The sequence below is a fragment of the Heteronotia binoei genome, chromosome 10 (genome assembly GCF_032191835.1).
Source record: "Heteronotia binoei isolate CCM8104 ecotype False Entrance Well chromosome 10, APGP_CSIRO_Hbin_v1, whole genome shotgun sequence".
In the NCBI taxonomy this organism is placed as follows: domain Eukaryota; kingdom Metazoa; phylum Chordata; class Lepidosauria; order Squamata; family Gekkonidae; genus Heteronotia; species Heteronotia binoei.
The window spans coordinates 11,165,972-11,174,415 of NC_083232.1; the positions used below are offsets into that span (position 1 = coordinate 11,165,972).

At 49.5% G+C, this 8,444-nt stretch overlaps 1 non-coding gene across 1 annotated transcript; it reads right to left on the reverse strand.

Moving 5' to 3' along the window:
- Positions 1-2,183: 2,183 nt before the first annotated feature.
- On the reverse strand, positions 2,184-2,255 carry TRNAT-GGU (transfer RNA threonine (anticodon GGU)). The gene has a single exon. It is a non-coding gene; the product is annotated as a tRNA-Thr (tRNA).
- Between the last annotated feature and the right edge of the window lie 6,189 nt (positions 2,256-8,444).

The following is an 8,444-nucleotide window of genomic DNA, read 5'->3' on the forward strand; positions in this document are numbered from 1 at the left end:
ATCGCCCACGTGAGAGTCATTTCATTAGGTGAAGGCGGGCATGTACGAACACAACCTGAGGTTTCTAGGGGAGGAAATCAGGAAGCAAGTAAATCCGGAAGAACATTGGGGAAGCAGTCTGCCTGCCTGATTGTCCGTCTATCTCTGAATCTCAGAGTGGCTCACAATCTCCTTTACCTTCCTCCCGCACAACAGTCACCCTGTGAGGTAGGTGAGGCTGAGAGAGCTCTGACAGCAGCTGCCCTTTGAGGGACAGCTCTGCAAGAGCTATGGCTGACCCAAGGCCATCCCAGCGGCTGCGAGAGGAGGAGTGGGGGAATCAAACCCGGTTCTTCCAGAGAAGAGTCTGTGCACTTAACCGCTACACCACACTGGCTCACTACACCACCTTTAACCGCTACACCAAACAGATTGACTCATATCCACTCATTCTGTTTTGCAAATTGGTTTGACAACTTTTTTAAAAAAAAAAAAACTTTTTTTTTTTTTTACAAAAAAACGCATTGACAAAACAGCTGAGAACTGTACATCATTCATTTAAAACAGAATAAGATGAACCGGGGTGGGGTGGCAGGACGATTGCCACACTGGAATCCCCCCCCCCCATTTGGCAATGCTAATCCTGATCTATTGATTTACTGATCTATTTTAAAAATGCATATTTTCCCACCGAACCCAAGTCTGCCTTTTACCTGACATGTAGAAGAAGAAGATGATGATGATATTGGATTTATATCCCACCTTATACTCTGAATCTCAGAGCGGTCACCATCTCCTTTACCTCCCCCCCCTCCCAAAACAGATACCCTGTGAGGTAGATGAAGATATTGGATTTATATCCTGCCCTATACTCTGAATCTCAGAGTCTCACAGCGGCTCACAATCTTCTTTCCCTTCCTCCCCCACAACAGACGCCCTGTGAGGTTGAAGAAGATATTGGATTTATATCCTGCCCTATATTCTGAATCTCAGAGTCTCAAAGTGGCTCACAATCTCCTTTACCTTCCCCCCCTCACAACAGACACCCTGTGAGGTAGATGAAGATATTGGATTTATATCCCACCCTATACTCTGAATCTCAGAGCGGCTCACAATCTCCTTTCCCTTCCTCCCCCACAACAGACACCCTGTGAGGTAGAAGAAGATATTGGATTTATAGCCTGCCCTATACTCTGAATCTCCGAGTGGCTCACAATCTCCTTTACCTCCCTGCCCCCCCCCCCACAACAGGCACCCTGTGAGGTGGGTGGGGCTGAGAGGGCTCTCCCAGCAGCTGTCCTTTCAAGGACAACCTCTGCCAGAGCTATGGCTGACCCAAGGCCATTCCAGCAACTGCAAGTGGAAGAGTGGGGAATCGAGCCCAGTTCTCTCAGATAAGAGTCCACGCATCTAACCACTACACCAACACTGAATCTCTTTATTGCTATGTTACAGTGTAAGATGTAAGTCAGTTCGTACATCTTGCATAAAATTAGTGTCCCAAATTCTGAAGCAACAGTCCCATGGAATAGTCCGCCTGCTGGAAGATCGTCTGGGATGGTCCCTCAATGTTTTATTTTCCATTAAGGTCTTGATAACAAAGCAGGGAGCCCGGTTTCTCTTAGTGAAACCAAGTGGAACTTGAAGGGTTAAACCTCTCTCTCTTTCATGCAGGGCCCCCCATGCAAATTGAGGCTGCCATTAACAATAGAGATTTCCCTAAGACTACCTGCTGAGTTTCATGACAGAAAGAAGACTTGGATGAGGCCTCCTAGTCCCCTGCTCCGAAACGTTTGGGTGGGGGCTGTTATCTAGCTGTACCACTGGCAGTAACCCAGCAGGTGAAGTCTTTACCTGTACCACGGGCAGCAATCTAAGGGGTGACGCTTCCCCCAGGCCAGCTCTCAAGTGGCAAGAATTGTGGTGATGTGAACATACGAAGCTGCCTTCTACTGAATCAGACCCTCAGTCCATCAAAGTCAGTATTGTCTACTCAGACTGGCAGCGGCTCTCCAGGGTCTCAAGCTGAGGGTTTTCACACCTACTTCCCTGGACCTTTTTTTAGTTGGAGATGCCAGGAATTGAACCTGGGACCTTCTGCTTACCAAGCAGATGCTCTACCACTGATCCACAGCCCCATTCATGGCTCTCCAGGGTCTCAAGATGAGGTTTTTCACACCTACTTCCCTGGACCCCTTTTTAGTTGGAGATGCCAGGAATTGAACCTGGGACCTTCTGCTTACCAAGCAGATGCTCTACCACTGAGCCACAGCCCCATTCATGGCTCTCCAGGGTCTCAAGATGAGGTTTTTCACACCTACTTCCCTGGACCCCTTTTTAGTTGGAGATGCCAGGAATTGAACCTGGGACCTTCTGCTTACCAAGCAGATGCTCTACTAATGAGCCACAGCCCCATTCATGGCTCTCCAGGGTCTCAAGCTGAGGATTTTCACACCTATTTGCCTGGACCCTTTTTTGGAGATGCCAGGGATTGAACCTGGGACCTTCTGCTTCCCAAGCAGATGCTCTTCCACTGAGCCACCGTCCCTCACCTGACTGGCAGCGGCTCTACAGGGTCTCAAGCTGAGGTTTTTCACCCCTACTTGCCTGGACCCTTTTTAGTTGGAGATGCCGGGGATTGAACCTGGGACCTTCTGCTTACCAAGCAGATGCTCTACTACTGAGCCACCGTCCCCAAAATGTAGTTTCTGTTCTCTTCATTGCATTCACTGAAAGCACAGGGCTATTTTTGTAGCAGGAACTCCTTTGCATATTAGGCTGCATATCCCTGATGAACATGAACATATGAAGCTGCCTTCTACTGAATCAGACCTTCGGTCCATCAAAGTCAGTCTTGTCTACTCAGACTGGCAGCGGCTCCCCAGGGTCTCAAGCTGAGGTTTTTCACACCTTTTTGCCTGGACCCGTTTTAGTTGGAGATGCTGAGGATTGAACTTGGGACCTTCCGCTTACCAAGCAGAGGATCTACCACTGAGCCACCGTCCCTCCCGATGGTGTATGCCCCTGAGTACCAACCCACATAAGAACATAAGAGAAGCCATGTTGGATCAGGCCAATGGCCCATCCAGTCCAACACTCTGTGTCACACAGTGGCAAAAAATTTTATATATACACACACTGTGGCTAATAGCCACTGATGGGCCTCTGCTCCATATTTTTATCTAAATCCCTCTTGAAGGTGGCTATGCTTGTGGCCGCCACCACCTCCTGTGGCAGTGAATTCCACATGTTAATCACCCTTTGGGTGAAGAAGTACTTCCTTTTATCCGTTTTAACCTGTCTGCTCAGCAATTTCATCGAATGCCCACGAGTTCTTGTATTGTGAGAAAGGGAGAAAAGGACTTCTTTCTCTACTTTCTCCATCCCATGCATTATCTTGTAAACCTCTATCATGTCACCCCGCAGTCAACGTTTCTCCAAGCTAAAGAGTCCCAAGCGTTTCAACCTTTCTTCATAGGGAAAGTGTTCCAGCCCTTTAATCATTCTAGTTGCCCTTTTCTGGACTTTCTCCAATGCTATAATATCCTTTTTGAGGTGCGGCGACCAGAACTGCACACAACATCTATCGGGTCACCTTTGTCCACATGTTTGTTCACCCCCTCAAAGAAATGTAACAGGTTAGTGAGGCAAGATCTTCCCTTGCAGAACCCATGCTGAGTCTTCCTCAATAACCCGTGTTCATCAATGTGCCTACTCATTCTGTCCTTAATAATGGTTTCTACCAACTTTCCCGGTATTGAAGTCAGACTGACAGGCCTGTAATTTCCCGGATCTCCTCTGGAACCCTTTTTAAAGATGGGGGTGACATTTGCTACCTTCCAGTCCAGGAACGGAGGCAGATTTCAATGAAAGATTACAGATTTTTGTTAGAAGATCCACAAGTTCAACTTTGAGTTCTTTCAGAACTCTCGGATGTATGCCATCTGGACCCGGTGACTTATTAGTTTTTAATTTGTCTATCAGATCTTTACAGATGTGGACCTTCATTCTGGGTGCCCTTGCTTCCACACACACACACACCCCTTTTCAAAACACTGGGGAAATGCTTAATAGCGGAGGCCAGATCTCCACCGATGAACAAAAGCACACGCACACCCCTAACACCCACGCACGCATTGTGAACGTGGTTTCTATGGGGAGAACATTTCCGCAGACATGCTGCCTCGCCGTTATTTCAGGAAATTGTGGCATCCATTATTAATAGAAGCCCTTGAGCTTGCTTTCTTTACAAGCTCAAATTATGATGCGCCCGGTTTCAGGTGTCATTGGACGGCCGGGCTTTTCTCTTGGAGAGCACATTCCACGCGCCAGAGAGAGCCTCTCATCGCCCATTCACTGCTCTGCCTCTCTCCAGCTCTGCCCGTTTCACCTGAGCTTCGGTGGCTCTATTCGAGTTTGCGTGAGAGAGGGAAAGCGAGGAACATTGACCCTCCCTTTGACGTGCGCAACCCCAATTTAACCTTCAAAAACAAGTTGTTTGTGATCAGTTTTGAGCAGAACCGGGGGACGAATGACCCACTGGATGGGGAAGAATTGCAGCTTTGAGAGGGGATTGGATCAACATATGGAGCAGAGGTCCATCAGTGGCTATTAGCCACAGCGTATTGTTGGAACTCTCTGTCTGGGGCAGTGATGCTCTGTATTCTCGGTGCTTGGGAGGGGCAACAGTGGGAGGGCTTCTAGTGTCCTGGCCCCACTGATGGACCTCCTGATGGCACCTGGGTTTTTTTGGCCACTGTGTGACACAGAGTGTTGGACTGGATGGGCCACTGGCTTGATCCAACACGGATTCTCTTATGTTCTTATGTGACACAGAGTGTTGGACTGGATGGGCCATTGGCCTGATCCAACATGGCTTCTCTCATGTTCTTATGTGACACAGAGTGTTGGACTGGAGGGGCCATTGGCCTGATCCAACATGGCTTCTCTTTTGTTCTTATGCTCTGTATTCTTGGTACTTGGAGGGGAAGCAACAGTGGGAGGGCTTCTAGTGTCCTGGCCCCACTGATGGACCTCCTGATGGCACCTGTTTTTTTTTTTTTTGTCACTGTGTGACACAGGGTGTTGGACTGGAGGGGCCATTGGGCTGATCCAACATGGCCTCTCATGTTCTTATGGTTTGGTGATGGAGCATCCTCTTGGCAAACCGAAAGTCCTGGGTTCAATCTCCAGCATTTCTAGCAAAGGGTCTCAGGTGGTGAGGAAGAGAAATCTCTGCATGAGTCCCCGAAGAGCTGCTGCCTGTTGGAGGACCACAGTTAGAGTTGCCAGCCCTGGTGAATACTTGGACAGGAGACCACTAGAGGTGGAATTCTCGCAGCAGCTCCTTTGCATATTAGGCCACACACCCCTGATGTAGCCAATCCTGCAAGAGCTTACAAGGCTCTTTTTTTGTAGGCTCTTGGAGGATTGGCTACATCAGGAGGGTGTGGCCTAATATGCAAAGGAGCTCCTGCTACAATAAAAGCCCTGGTGGTGCCCATGGGCACCATGGTACCGGCTGACCCATTTCCTTATGCTAGGGTTGCCAAGTCCAATTCAAGAAATATCTGGGGACTTTGGGGGTGAAGCCAGGGAACATTGGGGGGTGGGGGCAAAACCTTGCCTGGAGCAAGGTTGTGACAAGCACAACTGAACTCCAAAGGGAGTTCTGGCCAGCACATTTAAAGGGACCGCACATCTTTTAACTGCCTTCCCTTCCATTGGAAATAATGAAGGATAGGGGCATCTTCGTTGGGGGTTCATAAGACTGGACCCCCTGGTCCAACCTTTTTGAAACTTGGACAGTATTTTGGGGAGAGGCACTGGATGCTATGCTGCAAATTTGGTGCCTCTGTATCAAAAATCAGCCTCCCCAGAGCCCCAGATACCCACAGATCAGTTCTCCATTATACCCTACCCGGTGCCCACCAAATGCTTTAGAGTGTGAGCTGGGCCAAGTGGGGCTTCCGAATGGCTGCTGGAGACTTGTAGATTTTTGAAAATGTTGCTTTGGTTTCAGCTGCCAACACAGCGCAAAGATCCGCCCTGTGGCATTGAAAGTAAACTGCAGCAGCTGTTTCGTAGCGGCCATTTTGTCATTGGGCCCACCCCAGAATTCCAGGTACAAAAAGATGGGAAACACCTGCCATAGGGTTTCCCAGGTAAGAGATGAATAGCAGAGATGGTTTGTTATTGGGGGTGGGCACAAACCAGCTGTCGAACTAAAGTTCTCAATGGATTTTGGCTGCTTCGTGGTTCGGGAACTGCAGTTTGTGGCATGAACTTTCCACGAACTTTCAAGAGGTTCGTGACAGTTTGTGAATGGCTACATTTCCAAACAGACTGTCTCCTCTTGATCAAAATGCTTACCAAACTTCAAAGCAACAGTGCAGAGATTGTAGAGGCACAGTTGGCAGGGTGATGTTCCTGGTGGTGCGTTTGGTGTGCCTCGCTTGTACTTTGGAACCTGCATTTGACATTTCTCCCAAAAGCACTTTTCTGGGGGCATCTTCTTAGGCGGAGGGGTATTGCTAAAACCTCAGAAGTCCAATCTGCACATCACTTGGAGGTCCCTTGTGAGTCTCATGGCTCTAAGGTCCATTCTAAGCACTCTTGAACCTGTGCCCGTCATTCCCTTAGAAAGCACTTCCCTGAAGGCATCTACTTGGAGGAGTCATGACAGGCGCCAAAAGGTCACATTGGCCAAATTGAAGAAGGCATTTGTCTCTTTAAGACAGTTTTCCAAGCCAGCCAGTGGCTTGGAGAATGTATTTAAAGTTGCTTTCTTTTCACCCCACCTCCCTCCTCCCTCCCTCATCTATTTTCCTTCCTTCCTTCCTTCCTTCCTTCCTTCCTTCCTTCCTTCCTTCCTTCCTTCCTTCCTTCCTTCCTTCCTTCCTTCCTTCCTGTCTTGCAGCTCTCAAACATCTGACATTTTTTCTATGCAGGGCCCTGGCTCCAAAAAGGACCAATTTCTCACTAACTTTATGCCTCTCTCACTCTCCTCTTCTCCCCGGAGCTGCTGCAGGATTTCGCACAAACTGCCTCGGACCAGCAAGTTGCTCCACCTTTCTTTGAGTTCCCTCCACAGCAGGCAGGATCCTCTGAAAACCGGTTTCTGTCTGCCGCGGAGGGAACTTGAAAAGGGGCGGGGCAACTCGCTGGCTCCGGGCAGCTTGTGCGAAATCCAGCAGCAGCTCCACAGGGAAAAGGAGCAACGAGACCAAAACAAGGTGAGTGGGAAATCAGTCAAGGTCTCCAGCAGAGGGAAGGCACCAGACAGCCATGCATTCCCAGACTGCGCACTCTGTCCTCTCTTCTGCCTCCAGCGGACTTGGGAAGAGTGCAAGAGATTCAGAGCACCCATGAGCGCCCCCTCCTGAGAGAAGCTGGGCCTGCTGTTGCCCACTCCACTGCACATGGCTCTCTTTCTCGGGCTGTGTTTTTTTTGGGGGGGGGGGGGTGCGAAACAAGGTTTCTCATTGGGCTGAGAACACACATTCGTGAAATGCAGCTGATGGCACTATACTTATTTTGTACTGAATTTGCTCTTTCGCGGTAGCTTCGCGGGCATCCTGGCAACCGCGGGAAATGCTGTTGACGCTGATAGATTTGAACTCGGGACAGCAACCAATGAGCGGTCTTGACGCGAAACTTGACTGTTGCGATCTGGTGTGGGAATTGGGGGGGGGGGGGGTGTTTCCACTGCATGAATATAAGAGAGCCAGTTTGGTGTAGTGGTTATAGTGCACAGACTCTTATCTGGGAGAACCGGGTTTGATTCCCCACTCCTCCGCTTGCAGCTGCTGGAATGGCCTTGGGTCAGCCATAGTGGTTGTGAGCGGACTCTTATCTGGGAGAACCGGGTTTGATTCCCCATTCCTCCACTTGCAGCTGCTAGAATGGCCTTGGGTCAGCCATAATGGTTAAGAGAGCAGACTCTTATCTGGGAAAACCGGATTTAATTCTACACTCCTCCACTTACACCTGCTGGAATGGCCTTGGGTCAGCCATAGCTCTGGCAGAGGTTGTCCTTGAAAGGGCAGCTGCTGGGAGAGCCCTCTCAGCCCCACCCACCTCACAGGGTGTCTGTTGTGGGGGGAGAAGATATAGGAGATTGTAAGCCGCTCCGAGTCTCTGATTCAGAGTGAAGGCTATGGTATAAATTTGCAAGCTTCTTCTTATCTGGGAGAACCAGGTTTGATTCCCCACTCCTCCACTTGCACCTGCTAGCATGGCCTTGGGTCAGCCATAGCTGTTGCAGAGGTTGTCCTTGAAAGGGCAGCTGCTGTGAGAGCCCTCTCCAGCCCCACCCACCTCAAAGGGTGTCTGTTGTGGGGGAGGAAAGGAAAGGAGATTGTGTTCCGCTCTGAGTCTCTGATTCAGAGAGAAGGGTGGGGTATAAATCTGCAATTCTTCTTCTTCTATAAGCGGGGTCTCATCCCTGCCATGTTGCCTTGTTA